This window comes from Pleuronectes platessa, chromosome 24 (assembly GCF_947347685.1).
Source record: "Pleuronectes platessa chromosome 24, fPlePla1.1, whole genome shotgun sequence".
Taxonomy (NCBI): domain Eukaryota; kingdom Metazoa; phylum Chordata; class Actinopteri; order Pleuronectiformes; family Pleuronectidae; genus Pleuronectes; species Pleuronectes platessa.
In genome coordinates, this window is record NC_070649.1 from 6,036,120 (window position 1) to 6,053,721 (window position 17,602).

A 17,602-nucleotide genomic window follows, 5' to 3' on the forward strand; every position below is an offset into this window, starting at 1 on the left:
CACTCTTTTGGACTTTTAGCTTTTTTTCTCAGCGGCTCTTGTCAGTGTTGCACGTGTTTCTGCGAGAACAAAAAAGAGCAAAGACTGTGAAGAATGGATTAGACAAGTTGAGAAAGATCCCAGCATACACCTCTAGGTTGAATAGTCCGTTTTGGAAAGTTCCAAACAGCCCCCTCCAGCACCGATAGCAGTACCTATAGAGTTTTAAATGGTTTCCACTTTGTTCTGCAGACCCCGACCTCTTAAACCTTGAAGCTCATTCTTCATTGAATTGACCATAGCTGTTTAATTACACTCCAATCAACACAATTAGCCAGAGTCGCTGCTCTTTCTTTGGGGCTGAACATCAACCGAACCCGATAACCTGATTCACGGCCCCTGCTTGGAAAGACTCGCGTAAACAAAAGTTTTAAAGCCATCAAAAGGAAGCTGGGTGAATGTTGACCATTTTAAAAAACAATCGCGAGAAGCATTCTCAAATCCACGGCTGATTGATCTGCGCGCAAATTAGGGAGCAGAGGAAGATGCTGTTTGTCTCATATGTACGTATGACGCATCACTGCAGATGACAAGTCACTTCGGCTAAGTGCATCCAATCAATTTACATATACAGAGTGCATCCAAGGTCTTTATGAACAAATATGTTGCTCTGTCAACGACCCTGGAGCAGAAGAATCCTCTGTAGATGTTTACTTTGACGCGCTATCAACGTGATGAATTTGTTTGCGCGCATCTTTCATTAGGCTCGCGGGTTACGCTCGAGCCAATCAAATTGCTCCCTTAATTGTGCCGCCTTATTGCAGGATTGATTATAATTACACTTGCTTGATGGGAAGTTAATATCTGTCAATTATGCAACGAGACAACGGAATAACAAAGATGAAACACCGCTCGTCGTTATTCCCCCGCTGATGATTTGTTTGGAGTGGAAGGATGACAGAGACTCCAGGCTGGCCTCAATCTGTCTTCAAGAAGAAATAGATTTGAATATTAAATACTCAAAGAAGAAGAAGAAAAAAAAGATCTCTCTCCGGGGAGGCTTGGTTTAACAATGTGTGCTCTTTCAAAGCATTTGCTTCTTTTTACACAATAGATTACATTTACACTCCGAGCCGCTGCAGCAGTGTGCATGAAATCCTTTATGTTCATATTCTCGACATTCTCTCGGATTATGGTTTATTATGGATTATAGATTTTGGGGGCATCTAAACATCTATCATCAAGAAAACCCAACTCTCCATGGTGATGTCCAAAGGCGTCAAACTGGAGCTGGTGCACAACAGAAGGTTTCCTCTGGAGGGATGAGCCCAGAGATTTGATTTGAAGATCCGATCTCCGGGAGCCCCTCCACGTTCAGGACGTGCAGTCGAGCACTGGCTGGTGATCGATCAGTCACAGATTCCTGCAAGTTTGAATCTGACTCGCATGACGAGGCATTTTTTGCAGCGTCAGACGAAAGCTGTCTCCTGGTCTCTGCACAGATGTTCCATTGGGTCCAAGAGAGGGACTCCTGCATCTTCTATACTTTTGTGCCCTGATTACTGTCCCATTAGTAGTTGAATGTCCGTCCCAGTTTGACGTCCTGAGCGCTCTGCACCAGGTTAACATTCCCTCCTGTCCCTGCCCACCCCACACCATGATTTAGCCACCACCACACTCCACTGCTGGGATGGATTTGTGTGGTGCCTCCCCATATGATGCTTAAACCTGAGGGGAAACAGTTCTGTCGCGGCTTCCTCAGACCAGAGAACCTTGTTCCTCAGAGTCCACGAGTCCTTTAGGTCAGGGGTCTTCAACATTTTTCAGGCCAAGGACCCCCAAACTGGTGGAGAGATGGAGTAGGGACCCCCTACTATATATATTGTATAAAATTGTTTTTTATATTAAACTGGGCCTAGTGCGATATATAAACATAGCTACCCTGTTACTGTGCATTCAATACTAAGCTATTCAAATATATTTACATCTTGCATACAACACTGAGCTATTAACGTAATTCACAGATTCATGTTTTTATTTTAAACATACATGTAGAAGAGACAGTGAATCCTCAAGCCATCTGTGGATGCCACACATACTCCCACATCAGTGATATGTCGGACCCTGATGGGTAGCACACAACTTATCTAACTTTGGACGGATGGAGGTTGACAGGCAGAGGGTCATATCACCCTCTCAATATGTTCGATGCATGTTAATGTGTATTTAAAGGCATTTAAATTTGTGGCAAAAAATTTGTTAGAAAATTATAAAAAATATAAAAAATTGTCTAATCAACCACACATTTCTCTACCCCCCTACAGTACCTCCGCGGACCCCCTAGAGGTCGCGGACCCCCTGTTGAAGACCTCTGCTTTAGGTGCTTCCACTTGTCTTTCAGCGCCACATAACCCAGATCGCAGGCTGCAGGACGAAGTTTCCCTCTCAGAAGTTCCACACACCATCTCTTGAGCTCAGCCACATTGACCTTTGGGTTTTCCGTCAACTCTCGAAGAAGTCCCCCTGCTCTCAGGCGGCCAGCTCTTGGAAGAATCCCGGTTGTGCCAAACTTTTTTATCCAGGCCACCGTGGCTCTTGGGAACCGTCTGTGCTGCTGGATTTTTTTTTTTAAGTAGCCTTCCCACAGATCGGTGCCTCGACACACTCCTGCTGTGGCTCGGTCTTTGCTCTAATGCGCTCTGGCAGCTGTGGGACGCCGTGGTGACGGCTGTGTGCCTTTTTAAATCATGTCCCTTCACCTGAATCTGCCACAGGTGGACTCCAGTCAAGGTGCAGAGAGATCTCATATAAGGCTCCAGAGAAAAGGACGACACCTGAGCAGGAGGGAAGAAATCAAATCTAACAATTTGCACACAGGGCTTCCAAATAATTGATTGAAACTAAAAAGATGCTATATTCTTATTCTTCTAAGCACGAAAAGCAGCTGGTGTCGGAAAATGAGAATACAAATAATAACTCACTGTGGATTTGAAGAAAAAGTCGGCGATGAGTGTAATTTCTTTGAGGAAGGAGTTTACTTTTGCAGAGTTCTTTGTGACGTACGGTCGTCAGAGTCGCCCTGAGGCACTTTCACATTCACTTGTGTGAGCAGAGAGAATCTGAGGTGACAGGAAGTTGACCTCGTTGTCAAAGAGTTTACAATTTTCCTTTTCCATGCCGCGATTCAAGTCTTGCATTTGGGTTATGAGGGATTTAATGACTTTGTTAACATGACTGCAAAAGATATAGAAATAGTTTTATTTATTATATATTATTTGTATGGGATAGAATATTCAATATGTGACTTCAAGTGTTTTGTTCTAATGAAATACTGGATGATTTTATGCTGTTCAAAATGAATCATACTAAACAATCCATGGAAAAAGAAAAAGTATTATAAAATGACTTCAATTGGTATCACACTAATGAATTTTATTTTTTCAATTGAAAGTTTTAATTGTGCTCATAATAACTTTTTAACTTTAAACAAACTTAATTAATTTGTTTGCAACCAATTGAAGTTATTTTTAAAGTTGGTCCAACAATTTACTCAGTAACTGCAGAGGCAATTGTAGATGTTTTGCTTGACAACTGAATATTTATAATAAATATTTATATGTAATATTGTTTGCATAAAGAAAGTTCAAAATTAAGATTTCAAAACACAAGACGAAGGCTGAAACCAAGTGAGAACCACTCCGGACAAAATATAGCCCAAGAACTATTTTCTATATGTTACCTATTTGGGTTCAACATCAATTTCCACCAGCCGCAGTGTGAAAATGCCTGTGGTCGGGTTAATACACTGGAAAATATGGCGATAAGCGGTGGGGCATTCACAGCGGGCCGGTGGGTTGGGCTGATTACACCCGGCAGACCACAAGACAACAACACCGGCAGATAATCTCTGTACCTCAGTGGCAAACACAGGCTTTATACCGGAAGAGGTCGTGTATGTACACTCATGTGTCTGCACCAGGGTGAGAGATATTTTTATACATTGTACGATGGATTTTAACAATCTTCTCTCACCGAGACGTTTCATGACCCCTCAGAGGGAGTTGCTCGTTTTTAAAGACCTAATGTTTCCTCTTGCAATCAACTCTCAGTGTTTTGATTCCTGTTTACAGAACAGTGTCCGGAAGAGGATCATCGGAAAGGTCAAAGGTCGACTTGGCGAAACGGTGTGACGGTTGAAATGAGGTGAGAGGAAAACGGGCCTTATTGTTTGAAACACACACACACACACACACACACACACACCTAGGTCTGTTTACACACGTTCTCTGTAGGCTGTCCTGCATGTGGTCACAAATATAGCTGTGGGATCTGGCCAAACCAAAAACACTTCACCAGGGGAAAGGTGTCTCTATCTGTGTGTGTGTGTGTGTGTGTGTGTGTGTTTGAGTGTGTGTGTGTGTGTGTGTGTGTGTGTGTGTGTGTGTGTGTGTATGAGTGTGGACATGCCTTCTTTTGAATTTCTGTTGAATTTAGATATTTAGGATGTTTCTACCAAGTAATTTTCTCTACATATTTATATTTGAATCATTTCAGATTGTTTTTTTTAATATCACAGAAAGAAGGAGAATAAAATACAGGAAATGTTGTTGTTTGCACAGATTTTTTTTTGTTGGGCACTAACTGAACAAACTGTTTGTTTGCAAAGGCTCATGGGAAAATCAGTTGACAAAGTGCTACTGTTAAAACGCACCGAAATAATGGGGTCATTTGTTTTTTGGGAGTCTTTCCGATAATACACACAGCACTGCTGGAGATAAAGCTCTAAATATTTCTATCTAAAAGGTCAATCTCTTTTCTCCATAAAGAATAATTGAATCCAAAGTCCTGACAAAAACTGAAAGTGACACTGAAGCTTCTGTACGTCTAAACAAGTTGGTGTCCAGAGCTTAAAAATGTGAATTCTTGTAAATTTGATTCAAAGTAACCTGGTCATGAGTTTGCTCTTTGACATTGGCACCGCTTTTGAGTCCCGCCCCCTCCTCCTCCTCCTCCTCCTCCTCCTCCTCCTCCTCCTCCTCCTCCTCCTCCTCCTCCTCCTCCTTCTCCTCCTCCTCCGCTGGTCAAAGTACCAGCCTCCCGCTGTCAGTCATATTGAGCTGTTATCTGTCAACTGCCAAACCCGTGTCCTTAAGGCCTCAAAACTTAATCCCACACTGTCCATCAACAGGCCTCTCAACGTTCAACGTCTCCGTCCTTCATTTGCCTCCAGGTCGTTGTTGTTGGCAAAACCCTGAAGGAGCCGGTTTACGCCCCAAAACACCAGAGAAGCACTGAAAAGCCAAATTTGAGCTCAAAAAAAGCAAACGGCAGTGGAATAATTAATTAATTATAATCATAAAAGATGCAGATTGCAGTTATATTTCGCTCCTCCGAAAATGGAGACGTACACGTCCACGTTTGCACTTACATATCCCTGATTCCAACAGGCTTCAACCTTGAGCCGCAGCCAAAAGCCAGACAGGCGCCACGCACACACAACCGCCCACCACAGCCAGACAACACACACACACACACACACACACACACACACACACACACACACACACACACACACTCAACACCGCTGGTCTGGGGCCAGCTTCCAGCACTCCCTGTTTGTGCCAGTGCTGTCATCGCCGCTCCAAACACGCTCCTTGATAACGCCAGAGAGACACAGAGGGAGCTCCTGCCAACACGGTATCTGATCTAGCTATGGCTTCATGCTATTAAACCTCAGTGATCATCTTATGTAGGAACCTGGCAGGGGTGAGAGGGGGGGGGGGGGGGGGGGGGGCAGGAAAGTCATTGGGTTATCTGATTTAGGCTCCACCCATGACAGATGCTTCTCTGATTTCCGGCCCGAAGCCCCTCCACAAGGCCCAGCACTGATTTTTATTATTTTTATTATTTCAGTTAATAGCCTGTGACAGTTTCACACAAGCTCCACTTTAAAAGCTGAGAATAAAACCTGGGAGCGAAATTCACTCGGTTCTTAATTTTGTTTTCAATACTTGATGATGTTTAATTAAGGAAGCGGAGGACAATCGAGCCTTGGAGAACATTTGGAGAACAGTCAGTGGTCATGATGAAGTCTGAATTCCTCTCAGCCAATAAACCAATCCTTAGTCAATTAGTGTATTTTAATTGTCCAATTTGATTTTCTTGCTTTCTACTCGATCATCAGAACCTTACAGAGCGATACTTTTGCACCCCTTGCAATTGTTGATCTCATTGACTCTTCGGGGCCCAATAAAACGTTGTGTACAATTCTAATCAAAAGTCAAAAGATGCCTAATTTCTGATTTTATAACAACTTTAAAATGCATCAAATCCCTAGAAAAAAAGAGCAAGGTCACAAATGTTTTTGTATTTCTTAAGAACAATTTAAGGCGTAGTGAACTCTGGGAAGTTGAAAGTCATTTCATTTGAATATTAAAGTCAAAATTTACATTTTATACTTAAACTACTCAGTGTTCTGACATTATGTTGTGTGTTTGGGACCAAATCGAACTGTGAAAGCCTCTGAATTCAATGAGCTCACAGGCTCAACTTCAAAAGCTCCGTCTGCTGCACAGAAATCACTGACTTTTCTAATTAGTTTGGAATGAATAGAAGGAGTCGGGTACTGATCAACCATCGAGGGTGACCTCAGTTTGTGTTTCATTCTCCGTGTCCTTTCCCCCGTTGACTTGTACAAACATGTCCCCGGTCCAACCCACACTGTTTGACTGACAGATCCTTCCTGGTGTGGCACCCAGCCTCTCACAACCCAAGTGCATCCACTGAAATGACTTCATCCATGTAAACTATTCGATATTAACACCCGAGGATGAGGGCGTCTTATCGCCTCCATCTGCATCCAACATTAATCCCCCCCCCCCCCCCCTCTGCTCCTTCGGCATCATTCAAGTTTCCTCTCATCGATATTTGCACCTTCCTGAAGGGGGGGGGGGGGGGGGGGGGGGGATACACATGTTGTGCTGCTGGTATCGAGCTGCATGTTCGGTTTAAGTGCAAGCACACACGCAGACTGTAATTTGGTTGCCTCTAATTCCAGGCTCTGACTCTCTCTCCTGAACACAATGTGCCTTCTTAAAGGGCGAGTGATGCTTGTCGTGTGTGTGTGTGTGTGTGTTTGTGTGTGTGCGTGAAGCAGATGAGCATTAATCAATGCCCAGTTCATCAAGTGAAACAAGGACACAACATGGCTGCTATCTAAGTATCTATTTATCTATCTGTGTATCTATCTATCCTTCCGTCCGTCCGCCTGTCCTTCCGTCTGCCCACACAACCACCCATCTCTCCATCTGTCCATCTGTCCCTCCGTCCCCCCCACCCACCTATGTATCTATCCATCTATCTATCTATCCCTCTATCCATCCAACCGCCCATCCATCCGTCCGTCCGTGTACCCACCCACCCATCTGTTCATCTGTCCATCCGTCCGTCCATCCCCAGCACCAATCTATCTATCTATCTATCTATCTATCTATCTATCTATCTATCTATCTATCTATCTATCTATCTATCTATCGATCTATCCATCTATCTATCTATCTATCTATCTTTTCTCTATCTATATATCAGTCATTTCATTTTTCATTGAATAATAGTGGGTTCATGTTGGGTAAAAGGTCCTAACACAAACACACGCATACTCACGCACACGCACATGCACACGCACGTACACACACACACACACACACACACACACACACACACACACACACACACACACACACACACACACACAGAGGTTGAAGCAGAGTGAGGCTGACAGCTGTACAGCCTCTCTTGTGTACAAACAGCATCCTGAAGCACCATTGGCCTTATGAGTCGTGTGTAATTTTTAGATACCATAGTCCATAACCACATTTCCCATCAGCCCCTCTGGTTCTTTTGGGAGAGAGAAATATAACAACAACTGTTTGCGAGAGATCGTTGCGACAGTAAAATCTGACGCTCAAGGGCTGTTTTTGAATAATTGTACTTTTGTAGACTTTTAGGTTTGTGTGCACAAAACAACGTTAATAAATAATGTAGATCTCGTCCGAGGAGAGATGGTTGCAGCTGTCGCTCGGTCCCTCAGGGCTGGGAATTACAAATCACTGCAGTGAATTGCATTCTTTCATCACTTATCCTGCAGTTACTGGGAAGAAAAGTGACACATCCCAACCATAACAATAAAGATGCCTCTCCACTTCCTGTCATTAAATATGCCAAACAGTAACTAAAGCGCTTTGAATAAAATTGGGGATTTCTCTGAACATTGTTTGAATCATTTTGGATATGTAAGTACACAAGTCAACAAAAAAACAACAACACAGGGCTTGTTGTTTTTTGACATTTTAATAAAGAACTGTTATGTATTATATCTTTAAATGAAGCTACCTCGGATAAGGGTGCTGCCATCTTGTATTTTGAACTCATGAGGTCCCGCGGATACCCATGCTCGACCAATCACAAGTCAGTCTCAGCTGTCAATCACCATCACAGAATACAATTTTTTCAAATAACTGATGAAAACAAAAGTTACAGGGGAAAAAAAATCAATTTGAACATATAAATAAGAAATACAGAAACCAACCCTTTGGTGAAATGTATGTAGCATGCACTTGTAATTGGTCCCATCCTCTAACATGGAGAACGCAGGGTTTGTGGCAGCCAGCCAGCCACCAGGGGGCGATCAGGATCAAGGATTTATGGGAGCTGTCATGTTGTCCATCTCTGTAATCAGTATACGAGTGTGTGATCGATTACTTTTAACAGCGTGGTGATACTACGAAGTGTTTTCACATCCAAGTACCTTTAGTTCATTGTTGGTACTTTTTATATTTATATGCAGATTTTACTGGGAGGACACTGCACTGCACAGGAGAGGAAGAACTGTGCTAGAATTAGAATTAGAACTAGAATTTTTGAAATTTTAATCCATGAAAACCTTCATGTACTGGAGTCAACCAATGCACATGAATGGAGAGCATACATGTATGGCATGTGTTTTAAATCCTTATGTAGCTGCTTGTTTCCTGAGAACTCTTCAGGTTTTTTAAAAGGATGTTGAGGCTACACCATATATATCTGCATTTATTCCTCGGAATGTATGTCTTATTTCTTCTGTGAGTCACCAAGGCTGATACACGCATCACAGTGGAGGCTGCGGACACTTCATCCAAACATCATTCGACCTCGTGACCTTGTGCGTCCTCCCGCTCTCTTCAGGTAACATCCAGAGAGAGCCAATTCCCACGCTTCAAACTCAGTGACAGACGCTGCTCCGACAAAGCTCGTGTCAGGCGGCAGGGGATTGGCCGGCGATGATGTAATTTACCTGATGAATGCATCCGCTTCCTCCTCCTCCTCCTCCTCCTCCTCATCCTCCTCATCCTCCTCCTCCTCCTCCTCCTCATCGTCCAGGCTGCAGGCCAGGCAACATGAGCTCATACGTCCTTGGGTTGAGGGGAGGGGAGGGGGGGACATTTTTCATTCTTAAGTAGCCCCTCGACAAATGAAATGGGACTCGGCCTCTTTTTTTCATAACACTTAAGAGAATAAGAGCAGAGATCTGTTGGATTGCATTTCATCTACGTACTGGGTGTTCACTTAGGCTCTTATAAAACCAACAGTAAAAATAAAGCCGTGATTATTATTATTATTATTAGAACTAATCACTCAAATTGTGACACATTAAAGCAAATAATACAATTCCATAACCACAAGCTTACTTATATATGTACCTGTTACTTCTTTAAAAGACCTGTTTTGAAGAGAAGGATGAATCTACAGACGTAAAATCATGTTCGTGCAACTCCAGTTAGAAAAATTTGAGGTTATTATATATTTAATCTAATCTGTCAGTCTTCTATTTCGTCCTGATGGTCTAACTTCGTTACCTCAAGTGGTAAAATATGCACACATATCACTTTCTTCATCTCTTCACTGCCTTAATTTGTCATGAAATTAAATTTGCTTTTCTTGGGTTTATGAAAAATAAGGTTTGACGGCTGAATATGCAGCCATCAAACCTTATTTACCCAAAATACTTTCATTATTAAAGAAAAAGTCTAGTTAATTGTGATCTGCTACTACTTTCTTAATTAGAATATAAAACACATTTGCTATAATTTCTTGAAGCTGATATAAAATAGAGTTTTGCCTTTGAGGGATTATATTTGGTTTAACACTGCCATCTGCTGGCTGACTATCTCAATTTCACCAAGCGCCAACATGTTCAAAGTTAATATTTAATATTATATTTCAGCTCTTTACTCATTTCTACTGTAACGTGTACTGTAACTGAGACATAAATGTAATCGTCCAGACTGATAAATCATGAAAACTGACAATAATAATGTGTATATTATGTATTTCCATAAAATACACCAATCTGAATGGAGGGGGGGAATCTTTATGATGAAATAAGGACATCTAGTGGTCAAAAGGGGCTACATCATGATCAGCATTTGAGCATTGATGAATAAAATGAACTGATCAAATAATTGCAGCCTATTTATTGATTCAAAAATAACAAACATCAGGAAAATGCACCATGCATAAAAACATTATTTATTAGTAAGGATAAATCCCTGTGCTCCACTTTTTCCTTCTTTCAGTTGTTAGAATGATGAGTTCATCGCTTCCGGTTTTACGTTGAAAATACCAATCTTCCGCGCCTTTTGATTTGATCACATCCTGTTCCCCGTCTATCGCGTCACTGATTGCTGCCTGCGCCCTAATAGGTTCCAGCTGCGTCCAATTAACGCCTCTCACCTCAACACGTCCTGGGAGTTCGCGCTCTGTTTACTTCCTGTTTGTTTACTGTTTTGTTTACTTTCCTGAGAGTTCCTGAGTGGAGTTTGGACTTTTGGACACACTGTAAGTATGTCTATTTAATTATTAATTTAACGCTGCTATAATTACCTTATTCAGTATTTGAAATGTGACGACACCTCCTAAAGATATTGTGCTCATTTTAATAATAATTTTATAATATCAATCAAAAGTCAAACATAAAAGTTTGGAACACTTCCTGTAGCCTTTCTAATTTAAAATACTTTCTGTGTTTGTGGTACCAGGAAGTTGCACCTGGAAATATTAAAAATGCAGATTATGCTCATCCAGTTTTCACTGTAACATCTGAACCTGCAAAGTAGCTTGGTTAAAAACACCATCTTTGACATAGTAGAGTAAAATAGAAATATTGAAGTTAAGTACAAATCTATAAAAACTGATATCATTGACGATGCTGGAGTCATTTTACATAATGTCTACTATAATTCATAGTATTACTATAATACCTGGATTCTTTCAATGCACTTTAATATGTATTTCATTCAGAAGTACAGCTGCATTGAACATACTTTATTCTGATGGAGTGATATGAATACACAGTTTAGATAACACGTTATGAAAATCATGTTGGCAACCGTCAAACCTTGAAATAAAAACCACAAAATTATAAAAGTCAAAATGTAAGCAATGCCCAGCTCCTCTCGTGAGGTGAAACAAGGACACGTCCTTTCTCCAGGTAACTTGAGTGATTTGTTATTATCTCGACATTAAGCTCTTTTCAGTGGTTGTATAAACAAGCTCCTCTGTAGCTGAAGGCTTTGGTTGAAACATCTCGGCGTGAACCTCGTGACAACTGCCGGTGATGGATGGCACACGCAGGAAATTGATCGAGCGTCTCATATGGAAGATGATCTCTCTATCCGTCTTTCTCTTTGTGCAGTCGCGTAGCGGTGGAAACAGGCTCCGGCACGTTTGCCTCCTCGCTCCGGTGCACAAACCCATTTTGAACTCCACAGAGGAAGAGAGTGCAGGTAAACTCCAGAGCTGCTTACGCTTTATAACATCCTAACAGCTCTGTGTTGTCAAAGCAAAACATTTCCACACCCATGGACATTTGCTTTACATCTTATTCCATGAAGCTGAAAAATCGGTGTCTTTTCCACAATGGTGCAAGCTCCATTTAACTTGTTTTAATTTGAAACGGAGCCTATGGTAAACATGTGATTTAACTTGGCCAATCAGAACAGCCGTCTACCAGGTAGTCACTGTTAGCTTGTTTACATTATTATTGTAGGCCGAGTGTAAATGTTTTGATCTCTTCAGTTTTATTAATCTTCAAAATCGATTACATATACAATTGATCACTGATCATTAAATGGATCCTATGAATAACAGCAAATAAACAGGGATTAGATCCTTTTTCTTCTCATCTTGTAGCGACTTGTCACGGCAGATAAAACGATAAAACGATTTTAGGCCATAATTAAGCAAATCTATTTATTTTCCTGATTTGGATCCAAACTGGAGGAATAAGTTCCCCCCCCCCACCTGGCTTGAAGTTCCTCCTATTAACCAGGATTTTTTAATCACAAAGCAAATCTCACATCTTTTTGTTTAAGGGGGCGGAGCCGAGACTAAGTGAGATGTCGGATTTGAGCGGAACATTATACGTGTAATAACAGTTTAAGGAGACAATCAATCACCGCTGTCCTGTGTCACGTCAGCCGGCAAAGGAGGGGGGGAGGGGGGGGGGGGGGAATTGATCCGTCTCCCCGTGTCATCGTTTTTCTGCGTATTAGATGACAAATAATTGGTCATTCATCAATAACAATAGATGAAAGCTGGAATGATTTATTGCCTTTTATAACAAAGATTGGGCCGGGGCCCTGGGATGATGATGGAGCTCTCTGGTCAGTCGTGCAGAGAGAAGACGAGGGGAAAAATGAGGGAAGGGTCGGAAGAGAGGGAGGGAGAGAAAAGGTAAAGGAGGAGGAATGAAAGATGGATGAATTGTAAAGGAAGGAGATTCCAAATTGAAAAAAGACACATGTAAAAGGTGGAGATATGAAAAAGCAAGGAAAGCAGGAGGTGTGAGAAATATGAGGGAGAAAAGAAAGATGAAGGAGGAGAAGTAAAGCTCCTCTGTACAGTCTGTTAATGTTCCTGTGTGGTGTCACAAAACTGACTTAATGTGCTCAGATTTAGCTGTGACTGGAATCTCAGTCTCTAACCGGGTTCTGTCATTTTCCTTGTAATCTTTTGCAGGAACGGGGCCGGTCCTTGCACACGAGGATCCCAAGGATGAGTGTGGCGGGAGCTAAACTGTGAGACAAGGTACTGGTGCCTCTAACGCCTCACCTGGATTACAGATTATGTGTCAGGCTGCTGCTTTTTGCAAATTGGGAAACGACCTTTAAAAACTAGAATACTTTTAAATATTGCTTCTAAGTTGCGTCAGTTTAGAGATGAATCAGTTAGTATGGCTTTGGTGATTAATGCCCAGCAAACTTCTTTTTTGTACTTGATTTTTTTTTGTACCAGGTGCAACACACTTGTCTGTGGTGTGGTTATACATCACCTCATAATCTGGATGATCAGGCGAAGTTGTCAGTACTGGTGCAGACGCAAAGGATTGTGGGGCAGTATTTTTTCTCCTTTAGTTTCATAAATAGTTGTTGATATGTTTCGTGTGCTGAAGGAGATTTGTTGGGAAGCATCGAAGCTCCTTTACTTTTCCTTTAGAGAATTTAAACAGCTCTCAATATAATAGCAGCTAACACTTTTGTATCTTCAGGCTAATCTGTTCTGATATATTTTTATGAGGCTTCTCCTGAACACTTGATCTTAACCCTTTTTTTTTAATCTTCACAAACATGAACTCACCGAAACCAGATCCGAACCAATGCCCTGGTGTCTCTCTCCCTTCCCGTGTGTCTCAGACCAACTCGCCCGTTTTCCCCCGTAGCCCGAGCTGCAGCAGACGCTCACCAGCTACATTACACCTCTTCCACTTACTTAGTTCCGGCGTCTCTGCCACTGACCACCTATCAAGCCATGATGGATCGCTCCAACTTGATAATCCTGCACAGTTGCAAGATGTGAACACACTGCAATCCTTCTATTGATCGCTTCAGTGAACCACAGATCCCCTGGCTGATTACCACCTTGCTGTGATACTGACAGAGGCCGCTCCATCTTCCGCTATCAGAGCTTGTCTTGCAGGACTGCTCTGCACGGATGGGGGGGGTTCCGGGATGTGAAGCTGGGCGATAAACCGAGAATGTAAGGGTATCAGTGTTAACAGTCAAAGGCTCAGACTTAATTGTTCGCGTTTGTGGACCTCATCCATCCACGTGGTTTTTCTTTTTTCCTTGCTTACCTTTGCTGCAGAGTCCAACATCCTGAATGATGAATGTAAGATTTTTCTTTTTCACTGGGAAGAAACCGCTGCTTCGAGGAAAACAATGTGTGAAGGTGGTTTAGGATGAATTGATTAGGACGATTTCCTTCTTTAATACCTGCTCTTGATTTGCAGCAGTGGGGATGATGTTTTGATTTACTGGTAAATATGGTTATAGATTTTTTTTATGCAGAGAGATACGAAATAAACAAAATGCTGTTAAAAGATAAATCAAAGGGGCAAAAAAATACCTAGAGGAACTAATTTCAAACCCTCAAAATATGGATTAAAGTAAAGAAATGTAAGAAATTAACATCAGGTTTAATTTGGTACTGACTGTTAATGTTTAACTTCTTCATTGTAAGTATTTATTACATTTTATTTTGACAGTAAGCCTTTAAACTATGTCCTGGGAGACTTCATTCTGTCCAGAACGATCTGCAGCAGCCTTGTTGGCACCAATCTGTTTCTAAAAATACTTTTTTACTCGTAAAACTGTGAACAAAGCTGCTGAGTTTTCAAATATTCATTTTAATGCCTTTAATCCCCAGGATTCCGGAGGCCCGGCTGCTGAATGACGGCTTCCCATTGGGATCATCAAGCTTCTCACCTGAATGTAAGTTGCACGACAACTTTACCAAACACAGGGTTCTACTATCGTCAAACTAAATTTACTGGCAGAGGTAGAAATGCCTTCTTATAGGCCACATGAAATGCATTAATCTGATTTATCATCAAAGCAAGATAATGGAGAGGAAAGACTTTTCAGTAACTGTGTGTGGTTTTCTCAGCATCTTGAGTCTTTGCCAATAAAAAGGTTGAGCCTGTTCTCTGGTTGGATTCCAGGTCAATTCTTTCTTGATCGGACATATTTTGTCAGGCTAAGTCAAATTGTCAAAGTAATTAATGGAAAGTGGAAGAATGAAAGTGCCTCGATCCGTCTCCGAGCTTTTCCTCGTCACGTCACGGCAGCGACTTCATCTGAGCCTCCTGCTGATCGAGCTCACGAGTCTCACTTATCAAAACTCATAATCTGTGTGTTTATCTGGCCGGCGGGCCGAGCTCCTCAGTCACGGCGTGAAACTGGATCCACGACCTGCCAACGCGTCACCGTCCCAATCGATAGATCCAGTTCCAGTAAAAAGGCCGTTTACCTTGTCACCTTGGGAGGGAGTTTTGCAGCCGGGCTCTCGTTGCATTCTGGGAAAGCGGGACAAAACTGGGAGCTCTGGTGGGGTTCCAGTTCTGAGGATGAGGGATGGAGGATTGTTTTACAGCTATGGCAAGAGGCAGCTGGCTAACTGAGGTTTTGCTTTCCTCCCTCTTTTCTTTTTTTTACCCGGTGATAGCCAGCGGCCCCAGCCATTATGTTTTCGGGTTGTCCGTCCCATTCTTGTCTCTTTGTATTTATTCAAATTAGGCACAAACATTCACTTGGACTCAGGGATGATCTGATTAGATGTTGGGGGTCAAAGGTCAAGGTCAGGCTGATGTATTGATATGTAGTATATAGATAACAGCTGTAGGGCAGGAATTCTAAATTACATGCATTCAGTTTTACATCGTTCATCCACTTTGCATTGTCGTGTCATGAGTGGTTTTAACACTAGTGTCCTTTTCTGCGTGCACACACCTTTTGAACTCACTTTGCTCCATAGCACCTCTCCTCTCCTCTCCTCTCCTCTCCTCTCCTCCGTCCGTCCCTCCTTCCTCCCTCTGTCCTTGCCTCCCCTGCCCCCGGTGTCATGTGGACTTCCTCGCAGATCACGCTCTCCTCTCTTCTGCTTCTCTGACTCCTGTAATTCTGCTCACTCTCCCCTTCCTGAGTAATTGAAGTAATTTCCCACCTTGGCTATGATGAATGTGTCCCATGCTCCCGCCATGCCCTTCTACTTTAGCCGGCCTAATTAAAGAAAACATTCCATGATTGCCTATTTTTCCTCGAGCGTGACAACCTATTATTCTCCCCAGCACCTGATTAGAGAGTTATTATGCTTAGATTTAGATTGATTTAACCGGGCAGCCTAATAAAGGACTACTTGGGGTTTGATTTAAAGTGGGGGAATTGCAGGTTTCGGAGCCAGTCACGGTGTGTAATTGTTATTACTGCTTCATGATATGAGCGGAGTGGCGGCGAGGGGACTTCTCCAAATTGAATTAGAAAATTAGAAGGTCACTCGGCGAACAACAGGTGACATTTTGGGACGCTCTTGCCGCGATAGAGCTGTCAGGAGGACGGACGCTCAGCCGCAGATTTGTCCGGAATGATAAATCGCATCCATCACGGCGTGTGCGGAAAGTGACATATTTCTATGAAAGCAAGATTAATCTCTCCATCAACCCCAGCGGCGTGGCTCATAATCAGCCACGAGAATTGTTTGCAAAATGGTTAAATTGACTGGTGTTTGTGTCGTGGGTTGGTAATGTCTCAATGGAAGTCCGATGAGCTGGACAAACCAGCTGCTTGTTGAAGTAATCATATTTCTGCCGGGGGGGGGGGACCGCGACACTTTAATTCAAGGGAACAGCGGCTGACGCGAGGTTAAAATGTTGTTTGGTGCTGAAACCTTTTTGCAGATGATTCATAGTTGTGTAAGTTTTCCGAGTTCTGATGGTTGTACTGGAGCGGCTCACTCTGTCATAAAACACGTGACTAACAGCGATAAAGCACATTAATGAAACCACAAGAACATACGTCCTCCAGCATTTTAATTAATTTAATCATTAGCAAGAGTGTATTTAAGACCAGCGAGTGAAAATGAGACTTTCCTTAAGAACGCGTCAATTTAAAAGCTGACATTGATGTTTTCATCAAACATCAGCGAAGCCGCAGTCGAGTTAGAACATAGAGACCAGAGCCAGAGGATTTATCAGCTGGAAGGTGAGAAATCACCTGAAATGAGCCTTTCACACACATTTTGGTATTAGCTGATAAGGCCGATAGTTGTTTTGTCATAATACTGAACATTACTTTCATATTTGGTCAGGTGGTTAATAAAGGACACGTTATTTAAGGAATCAAAATTGTGAAATGGGTTCAAACTTAACTTAAATATAAAAACTTAGATGCTTGTTCTGCCACCTTCAAACATGAGCATGTTCAGCATGAGTTACAGTAAAGGATAAACTTATTTATGGCATTGTGATACTTGTGAGGCTTTAAAATGTATGAGGTATAAATTGAATATTCATGTTTTATATTGAATACATTTCTGATACTGGATATGCTGCTCTCAGTTTATGTCTTTTCACCTCTCTTCCTCTACTAAATCAGAGGTCGGGGGGTCAACCACACATCAGCAACTCTTAGGTAATTTGCTGACACATTGTTTTAAAGCATGACCTTGCACTTTATTGCGTCTGTGCACACTGTGCTCAACGTGCCACCCGGCTTGAACCCGAACTCTTCACTAAAACTCTCCTTTTTCATCG

General features: G+C 42.2%; 2 long non-coding RNA genes across 2 annotated transcripts; both read left to right on the forward strand.

Annotated features, from left to right (window-relative positions):
• The first annotated feature begins 3,862 nt into the window (after nt 1–3,862).
• LOC128431219 (uncharacterized) lies at nt 3,863–9,289 on the forward strand. The gene is made up of 3 exons (XR_008334120.1): nt 3,863–3,959; nt 4,110–4,182; nt 9,202–9,289. It is a non-coding gene; the product is annotated as an uncharacterized LOC128431219 (long non-coding RNA).
• Nucleotides 9,290–10,799: 1,510 nt separating this feature from the next.
• LOC128431178 (uncharacterized) lies at nt 10,800–14,790 on the forward strand. Its single transcript, XR_008334116.1, has 4 exons — nt 10,800–10,854; nt 11,711–11,801; nt 13,036–13,104; nt 14,722–14,790. It is a non-coding gene; the product is annotated as an uncharacterized LOC128431178 (long non-coding RNA).
• The last annotated feature ends 2,812 nt before the right edge of the window (nt 14,791–17,602 follow it).